The 24,148-nt window shown below is 45.5% G+C and overlaps 1 long non-coding RNA gene across 2 annotated transcripts; it reads left to right on the top strand.

Moving 5' to 3' along the window:
- Positions 1-2,394: 2,394 nt before the first annotated feature.
- Positions 2,395-7,829, top strand: LOC140620532 (uncharacterized). 2 transcript variants are annotated; one of them, XR_012020291.1, is made up of 4 exons: positions 2,395-2,463; positions 4,805-4,991; positions 5,145-5,348; positions 6,974-7,829. It is a non-coding gene; the product is annotated as an uncharacterized lncRNA (long non-coding RNA). The 2 variants fall into 2 exon arrangements; XR_012020292.1 differs by lacking the exon at positions 2,395-2,463 and adding an exon at positions 2,474-2,756.
- Positions 7,830-24,148: the final 16,319 nt, after the last annotated feature.

The raw sequence follows: 24,148 nt of genomic DNA, 5'->3' as shown, positions 1-24,148 counted from the left end.
TTCACATTACAAGAGAGCAAACGGAGACCCCCATGGCCAAGTTACGGAGCAGGCATAGGGCTAGATCTGGGCACCCTCGTTACCAGCATGCTCTCTATCCACCAAAATTTAATACTTACTACGTGGCCTGCTGTGTGACATGGGTCTTGAATGCTTCCAAATGGTTTGGGAACCATCACTAAGGAAAGTGTCTTAAGCTTCATGCCATTCCTAGGTCCCTGCACACACATGCTCACATGTGCACGCACACACACACACACACACACACACGCTAAAATCACAATAGATGCCATCAGCTCATCTTGGCCTGTGCACCAGACCGAGAGTCCCTCACTGGCTCCGGTAACATAAAGGAGTAATCCTGCTGGAGCTGAGCTCCCTGGCCCGGCCTTTGAGGCTGCGCTCTTCTATCTCAAAGTCTACTCTCCTGCCTTCAACACCTGCCAGGGGCTCCTTGATTGGAGGACCTACAGCCTTCTGTTTGTCCTCTCCTCCACTGGCTCCTCTGGGTGAGAAACTGCTCACACCGATGGAGGTGTCCTCCTCACCCCTGGCCCGGCCAAGACCTCTCCGTTTCCAGGAGTGGTGTAGAGGCAGATAGAGAGAAGAGAGAAGGGAATTCGGTCAAATGACAAATCAACAATTAAGCACCAATTCGATTCAGAAGCTAAGCGAAGCTGGACAACTGCGAAAACCAACTGAGTCAAATGTCCAAGGTGCTGATCCTCTAGGGAAAAATCTTCCCAGGAAACACAATACACATTGTTTAAGAAAGACAGAAAAACTGGGGGATGCAGAGGGATTGGGGAGGACTTGATTGAACGGCAGAAACTCAGTGTCCAAGAGGTGAGTGGGAGGTACAGTTGGCCAAGGGACAACAGCATCAGAGGGACGCGGCAGGACTGGCAGTCAGGATCCCCCACAAGGCTCTCCTACTCTGACTTCATTCCCCGACTGCCTCTCTCCAACTGGAGAGCTGAGCGAGATGACCCTGAAGCTTCCCTCTTGTTCTCAGGAGCTTCTTAATTCAGAAAATAAATGGCAACTATCACAAGCAACCAAAAAAATACACATTCCTGGAGAAGAGCTTTGCCTGCACTGGGGGGCTTCATGCTCTGGAAAGGAAGGATGTCTGGAGAGTCAAGAGTGACTTATTCATGTAAAATGCAGAAGGAAGCTAACTGCTATGATACTAGAGATTTTTCCATGTAAATACTCTCATGTAAAGCCCCTGATCAAAAATTTGCATATTTGGGCTCTCTTCAACTAGGGCTTGCCTATACTTAGGAAAGTCACTTTGACTGCTAGGAATTCTTAAACAGAAGCTAAATGTTGGCCCTTACACGTTAGTCTTTGTATGAATATTCAGCTTTTTAAAAAATGGCCCTAGGCCCTTAAAATGTCAGGCTATTCACACTAGGAATTCACAGCTGACCTCCACAAGGCCAAAGACTAGGGGACCAATTTTGGCCTGGACTCCAACAGAAAAATTCAGCATCAGTGTTGACACTCGAGATTACTGCTCCTACTTTCTGTTTTCTTAGCAATGAAATCCACAAACGTTTCACTTCTGAACCTTTGCCCAGTTTGGAAGCTGAGCCATCAGACTGAGCTTTATCTTGTGAGGGTTAACAGGTTTGAATCCAAATATAGCAGTCCTATATACCTATCAGGATTTATTATCTATTTATGTCCACGTCTGCACTGACATAGTTTTAACGGCCACTGTTTTACCAGAAACCAGGCAAACCCAGATACTGTGGTTTTGACAACGTTGATATTGAAAAGAAATATGTTATTTCTCCGATGTAGCTCTGGAATGAAGTGACCACAAGTGAGTCTGTTTCTTATAAATTTAGAGGTTGTTAAGTGTGACGAGAGGGAGGCCTCAACCAGTCCCCTCATTTACTAAAGAAGAAGCATGCTCAGTGTCACACGTTGTCCGTGGCAAAGGGTACCCAGAACCTCTGTCCAGAGTGCCTCAAACCATGCCACATTGCCCACTCCACTTAGCACCAGACATGCAAAGAAGGCTGCTTCCCAGAGGGGGCATGTTGCCCAGCGGACGTGCTCACAGTTCTATAAAGGCAGAGGAGGTTAGGAGAGTTTGGCTTTCAGTCATGCCCATCCCCTACTCCTCACCTGGGCACCCAGAACATTAGTAGTTCTACCCAGAAGCTCCAATCAGCATCCTGCAGATAGCCCTGCCAGTAGAGCAGCCCTAGGGTGGCAGATTGGTACCCAGTGACCACTGGTACCCAACACCATTCTACTCCCCTTCTTAGAATGCCTACTTGAGTGGTAGAGGCTAGAAAGCTACAAACTACATTTCCCAGACTCCTGTGCAACTAGGGTTGCAGATGTCACTTAGTCTCAGCCAATCAGATGCAAGCATGTATGTTTGGGGAAGTAGAAGTAGGTAGAAGGAGGTGGAAGTAGTACTTCTACTGACTCTCTCTACTGGTAAGCGTAGCCTTAGAGCCATTTAGCTTTCCTGTAGCCGTGCTAGGTCTCGAGCTTCATAAGTGTAAGGGCATCTATTTTGCTGCTGTGGATTATGGCACATATGGGCCGGTTCTGGAGCTGGTGGAAGCAGTGGTGGCCTCCTGCTTGGAGGGGCTTCTGGATTGCAGGAGCCAGTGATTTCCTTTTCATAGAAGAGCCCATATTTCTTTGGCAGTCTTCTGCACTCCAGATTTGAGATTGGTCCTTGGATGCTCAACCTAGCCTGCTTCCTCAGCCTTCTCCACGATTCTGTAAGCCATTTAATACTTTGGGAGAAACATAGCAAAACCAAAGACACTTCTTGCTTAAACAACATGAATTGATTCTATTCTCTGTAACTGAAATGTGAGTGATACATCTAGAGAGGGGGACCTAGACTGATGTACCCCTCACTACTGAACACTCACCAAGAGCCAGAGAAGTGACACACCTGATTCCTAACCTGGTTTCAGGGTTGGGATGATCATCAAATGCCCTGAAGCGATGGGGGTACAGGGACCCCTGAACAACATTGCCTGGACTCCTACTTCCAACCCTATCACTTATTAGCAAATTACTTAACTTCTTTGCATCTTGGCTTCCTTACCTATAAAGTGAGGATAAAATAGTCCATAACTCATAGGATTGCTGTAGAGGTTCAATTAGCTCATATATATGTAAAATGCTGGTGAGGGGCAAATGTGAGAGAACCATTAGCTGCCACCAAAGATTTCTGCCATCATAAAGGGCAAGTTGGATTTTAATATGTGTGTAAACTAGTCTCTTGCCCCTTTCCAGACATGCTGGTGTTCAGAATAAGATGTCAGACTGGCCAGTATTAACAGATTCAGGCATCAATGGCAAAAGCAGCCACAGTGTGACAGTAAGACCCCAAACTTGAAGTCTCTGGGCCTGGATGTCACTCCCAATTCTATATCTTTCTACTTTGGCGAACTTGACCCTCAGTCCCTCGAAATCTTTGAGCCTTTGTCTCTTTGTGTGTAAAAATTCACATTACCGTCTAGCTCAGGGGTTGTCCTCGGGTTAAATGAGAAGGAAAGACCTAGCACAGCTTGAGAACAGAGCATTTCAGCCATCAGGCTTCCTTTGGTTGAGGTGACAAAGCTCCATTCAACATAAATGAGCAAAAAGTGTGATGCCACTAAGTGGTTAGTGGGCTGTGAGGAGGGTTCATACACAGGGCACACAGTAAGTTCAAAGATGAGGCTAGTATCTCTCCATTTCCCTTCTCTGCCAGGGCTTCCACACACATCAGCACATTCTCCCTCACTACAGACTAATTTAGAGCTTCAGTGATGGAGAGAAACTGGCTTTAATGTTCTGTCCAGCCTAGGGCGACTAACTGGGGATGGCGGGGTTAGCCAGGACATGGAACTTTTTGTGCCAGAACTGAAAAAGTCCTGGACAAACTGGGACAAGTTGGCCACCCTCATCCATTCCCAAATCCAAAAGTAAGGGACTGATTGGCCCAGCCTGGGTCAGCGGCTACCCAATACCACCTGACAGTGGCCAACAGTGCTGGTCACACTAGAACATGTTAGCCCCTGCAATAGTCATAAGAATTTGGGGTGCGTCCATGCCCCAGGTTGATAGGACAGGAGGGCACCAGGCAGAGAATCCCATAAATATGCACCATGGACCCAGGGTAGGGACTCAGTGAAGGGTCCTGTATTCTTTCATTCAACATGCATTAAAACAGCCCCATTTCAAGATGTCTATAAGACAACACTCAAGAACTCAGTGGAATCTTTTGATCCCAGAAAAAAAATGCAATGGATTTGCATTTACAATCTGTGCTTCAAAGTCAGAGCATAAGGTAAAAGTCACATAGAATCAAACTACATACCTACCTCTGAGCCTTGTACTCTCACTCAACACAGTGCGATGCTCACTTAAGAGAAGTGTGCTGGACCTGGGGCCACCATAGGAAGAACAGGTTTTCACCATCCATCACAAAGTCACTCTGGGACATGGATTCATTGGATGAAAGGTGGTGGACTAGCCCACACAACCGAAATCGTTATTTCTCCCTTGTCTAGAAGTCGCAGGCAACATGGTGATTTCAGATGCTGGGAGGTTATGAGATATACAGGAAAGATTAAGGTTGTAGGATCTGAGAGGGACAAACAGAAGCATTAAGTAGCATGCAACCTTCAGAAATAAAAAATCATTAGATGGATGAAATGGAGCCTTTATCCTCCACAAAACAAAGATTTCTTTGTGGGGTTTTTTGGGGGTGGGGTGTTTTGCCCTTTTCATAAAGAAGACTTTCCACTGGTTATTTTATATCATTCATCAGAACAAGTGACCACCACCAAAAACCTATGCAAACAGTAAGGATAGTGAAAGCCCATCCTGTTGGGTGAAGGCACATCATTCATTCCCACCTCCAGCCCTTCGGACGGCAGCACACACAGCAGGAATTCAGGACAACAGAGAGGAAGCTTGAATGGTGGAATACAGATTGGACCAGAAAAGCGTCACGGGTAATTTTAGTTCCTTTCCTTACTGTAGCTGGGGAAACAGGCAATTGCCCTAAGTGGTTTAAAACATGGATGAGCTGTTCCTTTTAGAGAAACTGTGAGGGTAGATTACACCTGTGATTGGTTTCTCCTCTTCACCCCAATTTGCCTGAACAGGTGGGAAGGAGGTGCCGGCGAGTTCCGACTCATCCCCAGCTGGGATCTGCTGGCCCTATCTGAGGCCTGGTCTCCATTGAAACCACTGCTCCCAACAGCATCATCTCCAATAAAGGTTGATCATCTTCCAGGCCCAATACAGCTTTCTTGAGAACAACTTGACCCTCTCGAGGTGTTCAGACCACCTTACCTGAGGGGTCTCAGGTAAATAGGTTAATTGCACCTTCCATCCTTGCTGCCTCTTCCCATCCAACAGCCCCCCGGTCATTCCAGCACACTCCCTCTCTACTGCAGTCCCGTTACCTGGAAGAAGCTTCGCCATGCCCATGAACAGCCCTCCTACACCCGTCTCCCCAAATACCTGACCCCTCATCTCCATCATTTTTCCTCACTCCCATTCAGCCACCAGATGGCCTTCACCACAGGAGGCTCCCCCTCTGATTACAAATTCCAGATGAGATGGGAGCTTCCCTTCATTTCGGCTTTCTCTTTCAAGGACTCTCAGCACCCCATTGATTCGCCCTCAGTGGGTCCCATTGTGGGTCCCAGACCCACCTCACTTTTCTCCATCTTTCCACTGCTTTCCATATTCAACCTGAGTTCAATGCTTTATTCACGCTTTCTCCTACCCACAACCTACATTCCTCACCCGTTCCTCCACCTCTGTCACCAGGTGAAACTTAAACACCAAATCCACCCAATGCTGGCTTCTTCCCACACGCACTCAGACCACAGAGCATAGTTGGAGCAAATGGCATACCCAGGGTGGTGCCATCATGAAGTCACACTCAGCACCACCACCTGGGTCTTTCATTCTGCCTGGAGTCCCTGAATGGTTCAACTTTCCAGTCTCTGCAAGAATTTTTTCAAACTTGCATTCTGGGCAAACTTCCCATCTACACTATACCCTCCTGACTCTTGGTAGGTAACAGAGAAAGAAGACGACTTAGTAAGAGGGGAATGTCTTCAAAGTCCACAAAATCTCCAAACCTGCCTGTCCTTCCCACCATCCCTCTTCCCACCCAAAGGGAGCCTCTTTCCCCAAGATCTGGGCTCTAGCCTCTTCCTCATCTTAAAGACCCATGCTATCGGTCAGCTCATCACCCAGCACCCGCCCTGCATCTTCAACCTCTCCTTCACTAGTGACCCTTCTAACAGTGTTTAAGCCTCTCAAGGCTCTTATGCCTTAGATCAAACAAGTTCCCCAGCAACTCATCCCTGCCAGCCACCACCAGACCCATAGCCTCCAATCATGGCCAGATTTCTTAAATGGAGACTCGTGTTTCCCAACCCTCATCTGCAGATCATGTGAATCACAGGCATCCAGGAAGTTTAAAATATTCATATACATGTATATGTATACACACATGTATATGTATGTTTAAGATACACAGACAAATATAGAGACATATATTTTATGTATATTCTGTACATACATAATATTCTGTTTATTTTATATATAGATAAATACATAGATATATATATAGAGAGAGAGAGAAGCCAGATACTGAAGGTTATACATTGTATGATTCCACTTATATGAAATTTCTAGAAAAGGCAAAACTATAGAAACAAAAAGTAGGTCAGTGGTGGCCTGGGACCATAGATGAGCAGGGATTAACTATGAATGGGCAGAAGGAAACCTTTTAGGGTCATGGGAAATTTCTAAACCTAGGTTGTGGTGATGGCTGCACAACCCTATAAATTTACAAAAGTTCAGCAAACTATATACTTAAAATGGTTGAATTCTATGATGTGTAAATTACATCTAAGTAAAAGTGTGTTTTGTGTGTGTGTGTGTGTGTGTGTGTGTGTGATTTTTTTTTCAGCCAGAAGGCAGAGGTCTAAGAGGACCAAGCTAGGGCATAAACAGGGAGTTTGCACAGAAACAAGATGAGTCCTGCCCCTCACACTGGATGAAGAGTCCCAAGCGGATGGGGGATGAGGGGAAGACTAGGGTTGCAAAATGGGTGAAGGAGATCAAGAAATACAAACTTCCAGGTAAAAAATAAATATGTCATGGGGGTGTCATGAAGAGGATGGGGAACACAGTCAATAATCTCGTATTGACTTTATATGGTGACGGATGGTAACTAATCTATGGAGGCGGTCATCTGCCAACACATACAAAAGTTGAATCACTATGTTGTACACCTCCAACTGATACAATATTGAATATCAATTATGCTTCAATTATGAAAAAAACATTCCCAAGTTGGGAGGGAGGGAGAGTCAAAAATAGCAGGTCCCTAAGAAGGAGTCCCAAATTACAACCTCCCCACCCCAAGATTCAAGTGTGGCAGGAAAATGAGAAAATTCAAGGATGATTTCTGGAACCCTGGACTGGAGGGACCTATGCACCCCCTCCTAGGCAGAGCCCCCAAGAACATGGCTCAACTCCAGTAAGAAAATGACTGCACCGTGTGTAAGCAGTTTCATCCCCCAATCCCCGGAAAAGTCCCCTGCCCCTAGTGTGAGAGCAGCAGAAGTTTCTGGGTGCCCTGACAGAAAAGCATGACACCTGGAGGAGGCTCAGGGAAGGGAATGAGGATGATGGACAGTTCAGCGGAAGTCAGTATGAACAGGTGGCTAGTAAAAGCCTGGCTTCTGCAGCCTCATCACCTTGGGGTCTCATCACCCCCCACCTGCTGGATTTTCAGACCCAACCCCAAGAAAAGAGGAACATTTCCCCATGCTGACTGATTGGATTTCTGCCAATTCTGAGGTTCGAACTAGACATTAAACTGAGAATTTAGCTAAATAGAGGAATTTGCCTTTGGATGTTTGAGTTGAGGATCCTCTATGCAGAGAACTGGGCATCACCCACAGGGTAAGCAAAGAGGGAGAGCCGCCCCCTCCCCCCCATGGGACAACTACCCCAGCTCTCCCAAGTGAATAAACTAACCCAGGAACTTTGTTTTTCCTAGATTAACATGGAGAAACAACATAGGAGCCTCTTAAAGCAACAAAGAGAGTCAGTGCTCAGCACTGAGGGTTTTTCCCTTTCCCCACCAAGTCAGTGCTTCATCCTTGCTGGGTGCCAGAGAATGTGGCAGCCGGGAGAGGAGCGCATTATCTGGGGGAGATAAGGCAGGGCCTGAGAAAGTGGAGATAGAACCGAGCTGGAGACGGTGTGGAGGGAGATGCCTCGACCGCCTGCCTGGCCCGGGCCACAGCCTCACCCCATCCCAGTGGCCCTGGCCCGGCGGGATCCCAGCCCCAACCTACAGCCAGCGTGAGCCCCGAGCAGCATGCAGGGCTCCGGGAGCCTGACCCTTCCGTGACCAACCTCCAACGAAATCCTGGGTCCCAGCAGGTTGAAACCAATTAAAGGCAGAGAAGTGGGGTGCTCAATAATCACGTGCCTCTGGGCAAGTCACCTCTCCCAGCCTGGGATCCCCCCCTGGAAACTGCTGGGCACGGTAGGGAGAGTGGGATGAGGGCAAGCATAGATCTTCAGTACCATTCTGCAGAAAGGGAGCCCTGATTCCCTCTCAGACCTGTCAAGCCAGGCCCCGGCCGCATCCACCCACACCTGGACGGAAAGGGCTTGGGTAGAGCCTCGTCCCACCAGGGCTCAGACCCCCAGGCTGCCCCCACCCCAGGGACACTGCTCCCTCTCCCCCTGCCCGACGGGCACTGGGGCTGCGGGCTCCTCCCCCGCGCTGTCACAGTTCTTGCTGGCAGGACAAGACTGCAAATATTCTTTCCTCGGAGAATACATGGATTAAAAGGTTTATTTCTCTCTTCTGAGCAAAAAGACCAGGGTAAGGAAGACGCAAGCGCCAAAAATGGAAATATAACCAAAAATCGACTTGTACCGTCCCCCGCCGATGAAAACGATCGCCCAGGCAGATAATTTCCTTTTTCTCTTATGAGCAAGTGTCAGGACAATACAAAGAGATACCCCGGGTCTTGACAATTCACTAGCACTACCTGCGGGGCCTGACGCTCCGGGCCTGTCTCCCGTGAGATCTGAAAAATCAATAAGGAATCAACAGCTAAGCTACCCGTCCTCCTCGGCCAGGGGAGAAGTATTAGTGAGGCTTATCACTGGGGAGCCGGAGGCCTGATCATAATCCTGATTCTGACCACAAATCCCCACATCGGAGGACACACTTCTGGGCACTTCCTTTCCTGACTCTCCTTCTTTCCCAAAGCCAGCAAGGTCTTTATTTCTTCAACAAACCTGTATACTACCCCGCTTGGAAGTTTTGTTCCCACTGTGGTTTGGACTTTTTTTTTTTCTTTCTTCTCTAACTTCCAGACAGCAACTGTAACAAAAATTCACACCAGCCCAAGACTCCTCTTTTGGCAAGACAACTAATAATTCCATTCCAGTGGACTCAGTCTGCTGAAGTTGGTATTTTGAAATGGTCTAACACCCACTTTATTAACATTAGGGCTAATTTCTTTTGAAGGGAGTTTAAAGCCGCCAGGACTTCGATTCTAGGGTTAATTGGTCTGTTTGCCACTGTTTGTCAGAACCGCCTTTAACGAACATCTTCAAAGTCTGCTCTGATACCGGCCCCCGCCTGGTCTGAAATGCCTCAAATGTCTTTATCGCTGCCAAAAATGCAGTGAGTGAAAGGGCTTTTTACTTAATTATTTCTGAAAACCAAAAAGGGGATTCTGTGCAGACAGATAATGAGAAATGACACAGTGAAATTAAAATGCGTGTTCGGGCGAAGAAAGCCAGGAGAGCTGAGCTCCTAACTGAGGCCCCCAGAGAGCCCCCGCCTCAGCCCCCTGCACCAGACAGCAGGGATGGGTGCTTGGTTTGGTCTCTTGGAACAGATTTCGTGTAAAAGCCCACGCTGATTGGGTTGCACGGGTTGCCTAGCAACCCTCAGGCCAATAGTATTTGGTTTGCAAATGCCAACATCTGCACAGCATTCCAAGTATAATTTTTAATTCAAACACTTATGTCTGGAGACGGGGAGGGAAATGCATCCTTAAAAAAAAAAGAAGACTCCACTGAGGGGGGGGGCACTTGATGGGATGAGCACTGAGTGTTATACTATATGTTGGCAAATCGAACTCCAATCAATCAATCAATCAATCAAACAAACAAAATGTATTCCCTTATGTCGTTCTCCCATCCCCATTCCCCACCCCCCCATCCCCACTCCCAAGCAATTCATGGTTTCTGTTGCTGCTTTTCATGATTCCTACTTTGGGGTTTCTTGGAGGGTCGGTGGGGGGGGGCAGTAGAGATGAGTAGAAGGTGGGAAGAAAGTGCAGTAGTTCTTCAGGTGTCCAGGAGGAAAGTGGGGAGACCCACATTTCACTTTACACATAATTAGGAAGGCCTCCCGACAGAAGAGAGAAATAGTTGGGTCTCCCTTTTGTTGAAAATTGTGATTGGTGTGGATTCACGTTTCCCCACCCGGGTCAGATAAGAACTGAGATATGTCCCTTGACAACTGCCCCAGGATGGGGCATGTGGGCCACACGGAGACATTAGTTGGAGAACTCAACACTATTTTCTTCTCCCCAGAATAACTGGATGACAACCTCAGAACAAAATAAGAGAAACCAACCAGCAGAGAAGCTCAGATACCCAACACCTAATAAGGAGTTCACTTCACCATCCCCAAACAGAACTCACATTTTGAGGATCCTGGCCTCCACGGTATCAAACCCACACGTGCCTGGGTTCCGGTTTTGGCCTGGCATACGTTGGCAATTGCAGCTTCTAGTCCTCTGCCACCGTCTAAATTCCCAGAAATCAATATATTTGCATGTTGTTTGGGTAACAGTGCAACAGAAACCCCCTCAGGGAAATCAGATTTGGAAGGTATCAGGGCAACTCCAGAACAACACCTTTCTTTTAAAAAAATCCAAATGGCATTGCAAACTGATGCTCTGGTTCAGCCATTCCCCAGGCCTCTGCTTGAGTGAATACATTAGCCTTTACTCCTTCCAATATAGAGAGGTCAGATTACCTGCTGGGAAGCAAAGGAAGCCCTAAATCATTTGATGCTGGGGTTGGGGGGCTGTTTGGGGGAATAGCCAGGAGACTCTGAGGAAGGAGGGGAACTTCAGATCTCCGGTTAGGGTAGGGTCCCCTTCCTTGGACAACTTCTGGAGGGCTTTAACTGGAGAGCCTCTGGCAGGAAAAAGTATGCTGGGGGAAAAAGTGTGCTGGGGGCTTTGGTAAAACAAAAACACACAGACACGTTCCCCTCCCCTTTCAGCAGAACACCCCACCCCATGGTGAGGTTGTGGCCATTGGTTTTTGCCAAGAGCAGGAGATCTGATTACTGTTATCTCTGCTTGCATAACTACAAATGTTATCATTACTGCTCAACTGATATGGCTCTGTTTTACAAACACAAAGGAAGACTGTATGTACACTTGCCCTCTTACCAGAGGGGCTGATTTAAAAGAAAAAAAAAAAAGAGGGAGAGAGAAGGAAAGGGAAGGGGGGGCTGGGAACCGAAAGGGATAGGCCTGCTGAATGAGCCTTTCAGAAAGAATTATGTGATAGGTTTTGTGTGTGTATGTGAGTGTGTGAGTGTGTGAGTGTGTGTGTGTGTGCTTTTTTCAAACGTGGCTGCCAAAGCTAAGAATTGAAAAGTATTCAATGGGCATCATGTCAGAAACACAATGATTTATTTTGCTGGTTCATTTTCAAACATGAGCTTTCTCCTTATTCCCTGAAATGTGTTTTGGGCCCAAATCTTCAAAATGTGAGGAACAGAAGTTATGCAGAGAGCCCGGTCTGATTCAAGATAAACAAAGATCCGATTATAAATACGACAGTGGCATATCCCTGGCCTCCAAAGGGCCTCGTCTGCTTGCCCAGACTGCAGTTGTTTCTCTACCCAACACTATAGAGGGTAAAAGCGGGGTCCCCTCTGGCGAGACCCAACCCCACCTGCCCCCGCCCCCCACACCCCCCAACTCTCAGCACAGAAGACATGGCTTGTAGGCCCTCCCAGCTCCACCATCACCTGCCCTGCCTGAGGGACTCCTCCTCCTTGAGCTCCTCCAAACCAGGGTTTGCACACATACAGCGGGTTCTACCCTCAGTTTTTCAAGTCAGGAGCACAGGAAATATGTTTTTATTTTCCTGGTGCCATCCCACAACCTTGAAGCCTTGTCACCGCTAATTCCCACTCTTCCTCCAGGATTGTATAAAAGTTCCTGGAAGCTCACTCAGGCCCTGGTATGGGAGGCAGGCCAGGGAGGAGGGAAGATCTGGTCCGCAAGGGGGCCCTGTCCCCAGACCACAGCTCCTAGCAGGACTGCCTTTGCTGGCCCTCCGTCCACACCACTCTTGGTCGTACTGGGGTGCATAAAGACTCAGGCAAACGCAGCTTCATTTGGGGCCCTCTCTTGTTTGGCTTTTCTAGAACCCTGTGCCTAATTTTTTTTAGCATATTTTTCTAATTGAGATCTAATTCGCATACCATACAATCCACCCTTTAAAAGGATATGATTTGGTGGTTTTAGTTATATTTGCAAAGTTGTGCAAGTATCACCACTATCGAATTCCAGAACATTTCATCACCCCCAAAAGAAATCTCGCCTATACCTAATTTTGAACTCATCCTTTTGAATTGTGTCCTAAAGAGGGTCCCAGGGGCACCTGGGTGGCTCAGTGGTTGAGCATCTGCCTTCGGCTTAAGTTGTGATCCTGGTGTCCTGGGATAGAGTCCTGCATCAGCTCCCTGCAGGACTGTGTCCCTGCCTCTCTGCCTCTCTCTCTCTGTGTCTCTCATGGATAAATAAATAAAAATCTTTTAAGAAAATAAATAATAAAGAGGGTCCCATATTGCTTAAGCTTCAAGCCCCATAAAAACTAAATCCACCCCCAGATCAGAGACCTCCTGCAAAGCAACCTCAGGCCAGCCTCCCAAACGCAGTATTCTCTAGTCCAGAGCCAGATACACTGGGTGAGGCGAGACAGAGATCCCCCGGAACTCAGATGCCCAGCCCAGCTGGGATTTTGGGATTTGCCACCCTTTACCCAAGGACAATGGGAGCCTGGAGTCCCTTCTGAAGGACCCACCAGAGCCTAAACTCTCTTTTTCTTCCCTGGGGGCGCTTTCCCAGACCTGAGAACCACGGAGGCCCTATCTGTTCATCTATTTCTTCTTTTAAACTCAAAAGGCAAGAATTTGCTTCTTTTGTTCTCTGAATTGCATCTCCCTTCCCTGAGGCTGGGAAGAGAAAGCAGTACCTGCCTCACCAAAGGTCACAAAATAACCGAAAGTAGGGGTTACTGAAATCCAACTACTGACCTGAGACTCCGGAAACAACACAGCTCCAGTCTGTAAGAGCTTAAAGGTCTCTCACTGCCCAGACACTTCTAAGACAGAAGAGGGCTAGGTATGGTGCCAAGTGATCTTGCAGCAGGTGATGCCAAGGGACCTTCCTTGAGAATGATGCCATCTCCCTAAATAAGAAGGTGGTTGTATTATCCATCTTTAAAATTTGGGGAGGGAGGTGACTGAAGCAAGCCCTGGGGCCCTGTCTCCCTGCCACCGCAATCTGATGACAGTGGAGCCAGGGGCTGTGCCTGTGTGGTCAAAACCTTACTTAGGGCAGCAGGGCCCTGGGTCCTGGTCAACCAGAAAATCATCCATTTGGGGTTATTTATTCACTTTCTCACTCTAAATCTCAGTTTACTACGTACAAATCACCAAGCTTGCTTGGTACTAACACTTTGTGAGATCTCGTCTCCCTTGAGGGTGATATTTGATTTATATTTTTATTTGAGTTTATCTAATTTTAAAGACTGAGAAATGCATAAGGCACAAAAGAACTCAGAACCCCCCCCCCCCCAAAGATGGCCTAGGTCACCATCTGCTCCTCTGGAAGAAGACTGGAGAAATGATGGTGCCACTCCAGGTGGAAGAGCCCACAGCCAGCCCCTTGATGTCGGAAAGGGCAGCCCTGCAGTTGGAGCCACCATTAAGTGTCCAGATGATGACCACAGTAGCAATGATGATAGCACCAGCTCTGCTGTGTTCGCTTCCTGCCGGGCACTGAGCTGAGCAGTTTCCCTGCAGGGCTCTCAGCATCATTCTATGAGAGAGGTACTCTTGCCATCCTTATTTTGCAGGTAAGGGAAAAACACAATAGAGAGATTGAAAGTTTGAGCAGTGTCATACAACTAGGTATTAAGAGAGCAGCATTTCTATACTGTCTGCCTGCCTCCAGAGTCTTGCTCTTCACCACCGCTCCATGCTTCCTCAAGCAGGTAAAGCTGAGAATGAGCCACCTTCTGGTTCCAGTGCACAGAGATGCCCCTTTCCAGGCTGGACCAAACAATGAAGTGGATTAGGGTTTCCCTCAGGTCACGACTGAACTTTTACTGCTTTGCTTGCTATGAGAAACTAAGGATATCTGACCTCAAAAACAACCATCTCAATTACCTAGAGGGGAAAGTGAATCCCTACCTCACACCATATAACTAAATAAATTCCAGTTATACCAAAAATAAACAATATACTGAAATCATAAAAACACCAGAAGATAATATTACAATAATGGGGTAGGGAAGGCTGGTTTAAGTAGTCACTTAGCTCAAAAATCTTAAAAAGAGTGAAGCACATTATCTGGAGAAGAAAAACAACATCACTGATAGAGCTAAAAGGTAAATGATGAGCATATTACAGACAGAAGCCTCATTTGCTTTACAAATAACTCCTATTAAAAAAAAAAAAGAACAATCATCCAATAGGGAAAAAAAGCAAAGGATATGAAAAATTCATAGCAAAGAAATTCTAAAAGGCTCTTAAGATATATTAAAAGGTGTTCAACCCTGCTCATAATAAGAACATTCCAAATTAAAATTACCCATCTGGTTGGCAAAGATCTACAAAGATTAGCAAGGATGTAGAGAAACATATCCTCATCCAGTGCTGGAAGCCATCCACTCAGCCCCTAGGGAGAGCAATAAGGCAATCAACCTTTGATCCTGCAATTCCATTTTTAGGAATTTAGCCTACGAATATGCCCAGATATGTAGGAAATGACTAAATACAAGAATGCTTATTGTATTATTGTTTTTAGTGGTGAAAGATTGGAAGTAACCCAAATATCTGAGTAGAAACCTGGTCAAATAAATTATGGAACAGATTGCTATGCAGATATTTTAAAGGATTCAAAACAATGAAGTTGGATCCTTACCTCACATTATATACAAATATTATCTCAAAATAGATCAAAGACCTAACTGTAAGAGCTAAAACAATCTCTTAAAAGAAGACACAGGAGTAACTTTTCATGATCTTGGATTTGGCAATGGATTCTCAGACGTGGCACTAAAAGCACAACCAACACCAACAAAACTAAATAAATTGGACTTCACCAAAATTAAAAATGTTTGTGCATCATAGAATATTATCAAGAAAGTGAAGTGACAATTCACAGAATGGGAGAAAATATTTACCAATCATCTATCTGATAAGAGTCCCATAGGCTGAATATATAAAGAACTCTCACAGCTCAACAACAACAAAAGCAACAACCCAATTTAAAAAATTAAAAACATGGGAAAAAAAAAAAAAAAAAACATGGGCAAGAATCTGAATAGACATTTCTCCAAAGAAGAAACACAGATGGCCAATAAGCACACAGAAAGATATTCAGCATCATTAGTCATTAAGGAAATATAAATTAAAGCCACAAGAATCTACTTCCCACCACTACTAGGGTGGCTGTAATAGTAAGAAAAATGGAAAACAAGTGTTTAGCAAGGAGGTGAAAAATTTGGAACCCTGATACACTGCTAGTGAAATGTGAAATGATACAACTGCTTTGGAAAATAGTTCAATGGTTCCTCAAAAAGTAAAACATCGAAATACCGTGTGACCCAGCAATTCCGCTCCTAGGTGATACCCAAGAGACTTGAAAACAGTTGTTCATATAAACTTTTATATATGAAGGTATATAGGAGCATTATTCATAATAGCCAAAAAAGTGACAACAACCCAAATGTCAATCAGTGGATGAATGGGAAAACAAAATGTGGTCTATCTATACAATGGCATGTGATTTGGCATTAAAAGGGAATGAAGTTCAGACATCAGCTACGACATGAGTGAAGCTTGTAAACATTATGCAAGTGAGGAAGCAGACAAAAAGGGCCACATAGTGTATGATTTCACGTATATGAAATGTCCGGGATAGGCAAATCCATGGAGAAGGAAGGAAGATCAAGGTTTGTTGGGGGCTGGGTAGTGACTGCTTAATAGTTATGAGTTTCATCCTGAGGGGATACTTTCTGGGATTAGTTGCTGGTGGTGATGGCTGCAGAGCTCTGTGAATATACAGAAGCCACTGAATTGTATATTGTTAAATGATTAAGGCAAGAAATTTTAGGTTATATAAATTTTACCTCAATTAAAAAAAAAAAAAGAAGGATGAGGAAGTCTTTTCTGTACCAATCGAAATAATCCCCAAGATATATTTTTAAGTTAAAAAAAAAAATAGGCAAGTATACCACTGCAGAACATTAGGTGTCCATGGTATCATTTACTTTACTTTAAATGCACCTGGGTAGCTCAGTTGGTTAAATGTCCAACCCTTGATCTCAGATCAGGTCTTGATCTCAGGGTTGTGAGTTTGAGCCTTGCTCTGGGCTCCATGCTGGGTGCAGACTACTAACTAACTAAATAAATAAATAACTAAATAACTAAATTAATTAATTAATTAATTAATTAATTAACTGACCAGGTTATTTGGGGTTTTTTTGTTTTTTAAAGTTGGCTCTACAGCCAGCGTGGGGCTTGAACTCACAACCCCTAGATCAAGAGTCACATACTCCAATGACTGGGCCAGCCAGGTGTCCCTGATTGACCAAGTTTTAAGATAACCCACCACTGTGGGAGTAGCAGCAGAGAAACAGATCCACACCTGGGCCATCTCCAGACTTCGGGGAATAATACACCCTCCCCCAAGGGCAGTGTAGCCTCCAGCAGAGGCCTTGCCAAGGCTGGTCTGCCTTGTTTACCCGGGTGCACAATCGGCCATGCGGCCTCCACTCTCCCATACTCATGCTGGGCCGCAGCAGGCAGCACCGGCTGGGGCTCATGCCCTCTGATACATCCCCAGAGAATCTATCATAACCAGCTGAGCAGAGGCACCTGGCAAGCTGACCAACATGGAGCCGTGTTGTGTACATTTTCTTTCTCCACAAGCAAAACTGACTGCCAGACAGCCGGTCTGATCCAGTGCAGTTGCTTCGGCTCACAAAAGGTGCAAACACAGCTCTGTTCTGGACTGCATGCTTGCACCATCACCACCACCACCACCACCACCACCATCCCCCACCCCGCCGCCAAATTCATGTGCTGAAGCCCTCACTCACAATGGGATGGTCTTAGGATGTGGGGCCTTTGGGAGGTGATTAGGTTCCGATGAGGTCATGAGGATGGGACCCCATGAAGAGATTAGTGTCCTTATAAAGAGAAAGGAGCTAGAGTTGCTCTCTCCACCCCATGAGACCACAGCCAGAAGATGCCACAGGAAACGGGCCCACACTGAATACAGAACCTGCCATCATCCTATTCTTGGATGTGTAGGTTCTGGATCAGTGAGAAATAAATGTCTGTTGTTTAAGCCACTCAGCTAATTTTGCATATCAGCCTGCATAGACCAAGACATCCTCTAAGAGTGGCCCAGAGAGAGAACAAAAGGGGCAAAATTGCATATGTCCAGCACACATGTGGAGTCAGCATGAACTGGGAGCCCCAGCCCTGCCTCCGTTCCTGGGTGTCCCTCTGGTGTGAGTGTCCTACCATGCCAAGTGCCATTTTCATGTCAAAAAATAAGCAGTTTTTGTATATCATGGCCCAAAGTACAAGCCAACAACTTCATGTGGGGCCAAACCACAAAATAAAAAATCCAATCAGTTCCAAAACTGGAGGAAAACTGGCTTAAGGGAACTTTTTGAAAGACAGCACAGTACTATACTTCATGGGCACTTTTGGAGATTTTCAAGGATAAATTTGACCCTGTGCGATCCTTCATCACATCATGCGATGGCTTTTGAATCTTACCCCTGAGTTAGATATGACTCCACTATCAGAAGAACAGAGTGCAATCAACTTCTCTGCATGTAGAAGATAAGAAATGAGGACATTTGCTTCCCAAACTTTCCCCAAGTACCTCTCACCACCCCATCCTGCAAGTAACGTACTACAATGTTCGTCATGCAAGTAGCGCAAGGAAGAGCCTGCATGTGTTCAACACTTTCAATGTTCCTGGTGACCTATAGACAAATCTCATCCAGATGACAATATCTGTAGGAAGGAAATAACATCCTCGTTTTATTAATGGGGACACAGGCTCATATTAAGTGAAGGTAAATGAAAGTCAATGATGGTCCCCAGTCTGAGAGATCCAAAGCCCGCCATCTATCTACTTCACCACTAGGCCTTCTTAGGCTGACCAGATCACACTGATTATCTCATTTGCCTGTTTTTTTTCCCCCCAACACTAATTTTCTTCTTCAATTTATATGCAATTTAGCTCCTTCTACTCAGACAACTTCCTTGTCTGCAAATGCTCACTGGGGAGATCTTAAGACCACACTTACCCAGAAACTCGTTACCACATGTACCCAAGCCAACCTGCTGAGTCCCTGTAACAATGCTCCTGCAGCACGAATCTCTTTCTCCAATAGCTTCTAAGTCATTCCACTAACATTTCTAGTCTCTCTCTAACTCCCATGGTATTCCAAATCCTGCTCGCTCCCAAGACTACCTGCGGCTCTTATTACTTTCCTGTCATTGATTTCGTGCCGGGGTTTCTAACTAACCAATACAGATCCCATGCTTTCATTTCTTTCTCTGTCCTTGGAATCTGAAACATCTCCCAATTTACTACCATCTGCTCCCTTAATTAATAGGCTGTTTACCTCCCCTGTAAGACCTTGTAGTGATTCTCTTGGACCTCATCCCTAACTTTGTGCACATTGCAGGCTCTCATTAGTCTTGGTTTATAATCCAGTTTTCAATCTATTTGACAGCTCTCATCTCCAAGCCAATTTGAATTACATTTTTCTCATAAGATATCATAAGACACAAATACGCTTTTTCGAACCTGGAACAAATGACATCTACTACATTCCCTCTGTCCACTTCTTTTATAATTTGAAGAATAACCCCCCCCCAAAAAAAATAAAAGAAGAGAAAGAAAGAAAGAAAGAAAGAAAGAAAGAAAGAAAGAAAGAAAGAAAGAAAGAAAGAAAGAAAGAAAGAAAAGAAAGAACGAACCATCAGTCTGGTTTGTCTGATACAAATTCACCTCTGTTTCTTGAGGTCTCAGGTTTGTGTGACTGTCTCTAAGGAGTTCCCTCTGCCACATAGCATGATATGGCTTCTTCTCCAGCCCCTCCTTGCCCCAGCACCCTCATTAGCAGATCTGAAATGCACACGACACAATTGTACCCAAATGCGTAACCAAAGATATAAATGAATAAAGTGAGGGCACTTGGGTGGCTCAGATGGTTAAGCATCTGCCTTCGGCTCGGATCATAATCTCCAGAACTGGGATGGAGCCCCGCATAGGACTCCCAGCTCAGCGGGGAGTCTGCTTCTCCCTCTCCCTCTGCCTCTCCCCCTGCTTGTGCTCTCTGTCTCTCTTTCAAATGAATAATAAAAAAAATCTTTGCAAAAAAATAAATGAACAAAGTGGATGGTTTTATAACTTGAACTGTCGACACCACTTACAGCTAGAGGTGACCGGTGAGTTCTTCAGAAACGACTTAGTATTTGAATTTTGTTATCATCACACGAAATGGTCACTGTTGCATAAAATGCAATCATCCTCTATCCTTTCTTCATAGGTCCAATGGATGAAGGAAGATTAGCATTTCTTCAGCTCCACCTCTGTATCCAGTCCTGAGTGAGGCGTTGGCTTCATATGCTTGATTTCAGTGATGTTTTAAATGTGGCTTCATGAGCATCACCTGAAGATTTTGGTAAAGCTGCAGCCCTCCAGACCTCACTCCCAGATTTTCTAAATCAGTGGCTCCGGGCTGAAGCTCAGAAATCTGTTCTTCAAAAGTGTCATAGGCCGTTTCTTGATTACTAAGTGAATTTGGGAAGCACCGACTTCTCAAAGCAGCCCAGGAATGTCCATTTCAGCCGTTTTCATCAGTCATTTGTTGGATGAGGAAACTAGAACCCAGAGAGCTTAAATAATTTGCCCAACATCAAGGATGAGGAACAGTAAAGCCGAACCTTAAAGATGAGTCTATAGGATTCTGGAGCTCATCCTCTCTCCATGATTCCACAGAGCCTCCATTTTGATGGGAAACTTAATTTTGGTTGTTGTACTTGGAATACCTCATTTTTATGAAAATGAATATTCAGCACTGCCAAAAGACATTTGGTGTACACTAATATTCATAGCTGCATTATTCATGACAGCCCAGATGCAAAACAACCCAAGTGCCACAAGATGAGTGGAATACATACATATTCTACTATATTATATATTATATATATATAATTATTATTATATATATATAATATATGTGTGTGTACGTAATTCCTCCATATAAAGGAATGAAACTGACAGATGCTACAACATGGATGAGCCTTGAAAACATTATGCTAGGGAAATACGTCAGACACAAAAGTTCAGATATCATATGATTCCACTCCTATGAGGTATCTAGAATGCACAAATCCGTAGAGACAGAGAGAGGATACTTGGGGCGGGGGCCAAGGGGATGGAGAATTACTACTTAAAGGGCACAGGGTTTCTGTTTAGGATCATGAGTGGTGGTGATGTTATATAACACTGTGAATGTACTTGGTGTCACTGAATTTTGCACTTAAAAAATAGTACATATTTTGTGATATGTATCTTATCACAATAAAAAGGCATGTAAAAGACATCCGGGAGTGATGGGAGATGAAGCCATATATTTATTCCCTCTGGAACTTAGACTAGGAGTAGGACAGAAAGTAAGCCCCTGAGACTGTCTTCTACTTGCCCCTAACGTTGGACAAAAAACATATTTCTGGTTAATTGAAGGTTCCAGTTGGTCATGGCATCACTGTATGTTGCTCCTAGCTCACTCTTCCTAAGACAAAGACAGGCGGGGAGCATTTTGGCACATAGGGATGAAGTTAGTCTGTTCCTGAGACCCCGCAGCTGCGTGGCTCTTCAGTTCTGGGGCTTACCCCCCCACCCTTTGGATAGCGTCTGTTTTTGGTGCAGGTTTATGGCACCTGCAATGTGAAGAATCCTGATGACTATGGTATGCATTTGGTCAAATGATTGGTAAAACTTCTTTTTTGTAAAAAGATTTTTAGCTTTATTGAGATATAAATGACAAATGAAAATCATATATACTTAGGATGTACAGTTGTTTGATATACATACACATTGTGAAACCACAATCAAGCTAATTAAAATATTCATCACTTTACATAGTTACTTGTGTGTGTGTGTGTGTGTGTGTGTGTGTGGTGAGAATACTTAGCATCTACCCTCTTAGCAAATGCAAATACACACAAAAAAGTATTAACTATAGTGGCCATACACTACACTAGATCCCTGGAACTTACTCATCTTGCATAACTAAAAGTTTGCAGCCTTTGACCAACCTCTCCCCATTTTCCCCATTACACAACCCTGGCAACCACCATCCTGCTCTGTGCTTCTGTAAGTTTGACTACTCTTTCGATCCCACATATGAGTGAAGTCGTGAAACATTTGTTCTTCTACATCTAGTTGATGTCACTTAGCATAATGTCCTCTGGACTTAACCACGTTGTCACAAATGGCAAGATTTCCTTCTTTTATAAGGCTAAATAATATTCCACTGTGTGTGTGGCTCACATTTTCTCTATCCATGTGTCAACAGACATTGTGAAGATCAGAAAGAAAAAAAAAAAAAGGATTTAAACCCTCTGATCCTGAGAGAAGTCATTCCACGTCAATTTAAACCAGATGAAAAGTTGTCCTCTGTGAATGAAGTGTCTCCTCAGAGATACAGAGGGGCCAGCACAGATGATGCTTAGCACTCTGTACAGCTCTGGAAACTTCCCACTCAAAGGCAAGATGAGACCAGGAGATAGAGAAGGGACAATTATGGAATAATTCAAAATAATGAATTTACGTTTTAAATTCAGTTTGAGGAGTTATTTAAGGGCATGTTCTTCTGTGTTTTTCTAGATGATTTCAGGGAAAATGTGATTACATCCTCAGGATGCCTAAAAGGAAGATTCTAGGTATATGACAGTTAGGGCTTGCATGCTTCCACAATCTGTTCTTCCTGAGGAAGCAAGCAAGCCAAAATCTCCCGGGCAGACCCAGCACTTAGTCCTAGCAGAGGCAGTTCGAGGCGGAGAAGAAATGCAATGACCGTCGGTCCCCGTTTATCCTATAGCCCTGAGTCTGTTTGATCACAGTGAACATCGCGGTGAGGGACATCCATCCCGGGGGGCGGGAGAGAATGAGCAGGCCAATTTCACATCACACGTGAGCAAAACACCATTAATCTAAGCATGGAATGAATCAACATGAGATCTCCTGAGAGCCGAGAAAAGGGGTAAGGCTCAAAGCAGGACCTGCTAAAGCAGCAGACGTGCCATATAGGCTTTAAGCAACCTGCAGCGTTTGTTGGAAATACTTTTGTCCTCTTTTAATAGTTAACCTGACCCCAGCTCAGGAATCCAAGATACTGAGTCGTCTATTGTGCACCTGGACAAAACTTTCAAAACCTTAATTACTTATAATCTTGGTTTCAGCACTAATCTCAGTAATGCTGGTATAACCTTCCTCTTTTACTGCTCCCAGATGCTCCACACCAACATATATCTTATCTCCAGCAGGAGACTCTGTTTTTTATGATTTTAAGACATAGCTTGAAAATGTCTCCATCTTATCTCGGAGCAGAAGTGGTGTCACTTGCCAGCCCAAATACTCTACTAAGAGTTTCCCCTCTCACTCAGCTGCCACGGCTGCTTCTTTCAGCCCAGCCAGACTCCTGCTGAGATAAAAATGCAACTCATTTAGGTCAATGATTAAATTGAAAGTTATAATATCACTAATTAAGTTTGAGCAAAGAGAGAACCAAGAGAAAAAAAAACCACCCCAAACAAACAAACAAATTCTTTGAGAGGGTCATGCAGCACCTGTCCTGACAATCAGCACCCCTGCCACCCCCCACCCAAAAGCAGACAGTTTCATGAAAGCGTTTGAGAAAGCCTCCCCCGTGCCTCGTCACTAGGGTCTCCGCTTTCAAACTCAGAACAACCACTTATTGTCTCCCAAGCACACTTTTCCCCCCTCAGAGCCTGTGTGCTCATTGGACTGTGGAAAGAACCTTCCAGACTCAAGCGCATTTCCTGAGACTGCCAGCCAGGAAGGAGCTGGGGAGGAAGATGGGTGCCCGGTGAAGAAATTGAGATCGCACTGAGAAGGATTCATAATGCATGGAACTCAGGTGTGGTGAAGTCAGGTGATCCGCCTGGAGGTGAAAATAGCCTGAAGGTAAGGCACCTTGTAGGGACCAGGCCAGCAGTAGGGCGCCAAAGCCCCCCACTTCAGGTGTCAAGCCCGCCCTCCCTGCATTTCCTTGAAACCCGTGCCCAAGGCGCCTCTCTGGCCTCGCCTTAGTCCCAGCCCTAGATCCACCGAAGCCCAGGGACCAAGGACAGCAAAAACAGGTTCCATTCTCCCGACATGACCCGTCTAAAAGAAGGCTTGGGGCGGGGGCAAGGGTGGGGGCCCAGGGGGCGCGTCACAGCAAGCCCGGGCCTGTCTGCCTGAGTCGGCGATAAACTAGCAGTTCTCACACCTGGGCCAGCCACGTCCTCCAACCCGTCCCACAATCACCAGACACCTTCCTGCTGATTCCCGCCCCAAGTGGCCTGGAGAGAAGAGCTGGGGCTCCCGCCCAGACCCCCCTCCAGGAGGCTCCCCAGCCGTGGGCTCAGTGCGCCTGCTTCCCTGTGCTGGATGCGGAGGGCCCATTATCCCCGTGATGAGGAGCTGATAGTTCTCAAGCAATTAAACAACGC

This window comes from Canis lupus, chromosome 29, assembly GCF_048164855.1.
Source record: "Canis lupus baileyi chromosome 29, mCanLup2.hap1, whole genome shotgun sequence".
NCBI lineage: Eukaryota > Metazoa > Chordata > Mammalia > Carnivora > Canidae > Canis > Canis lupus.
The sequence above is the reverse complement of the archived record's forward strand: the minus strand, read 5'-3'. Positions and strand labels throughout refer to the sequence as shown.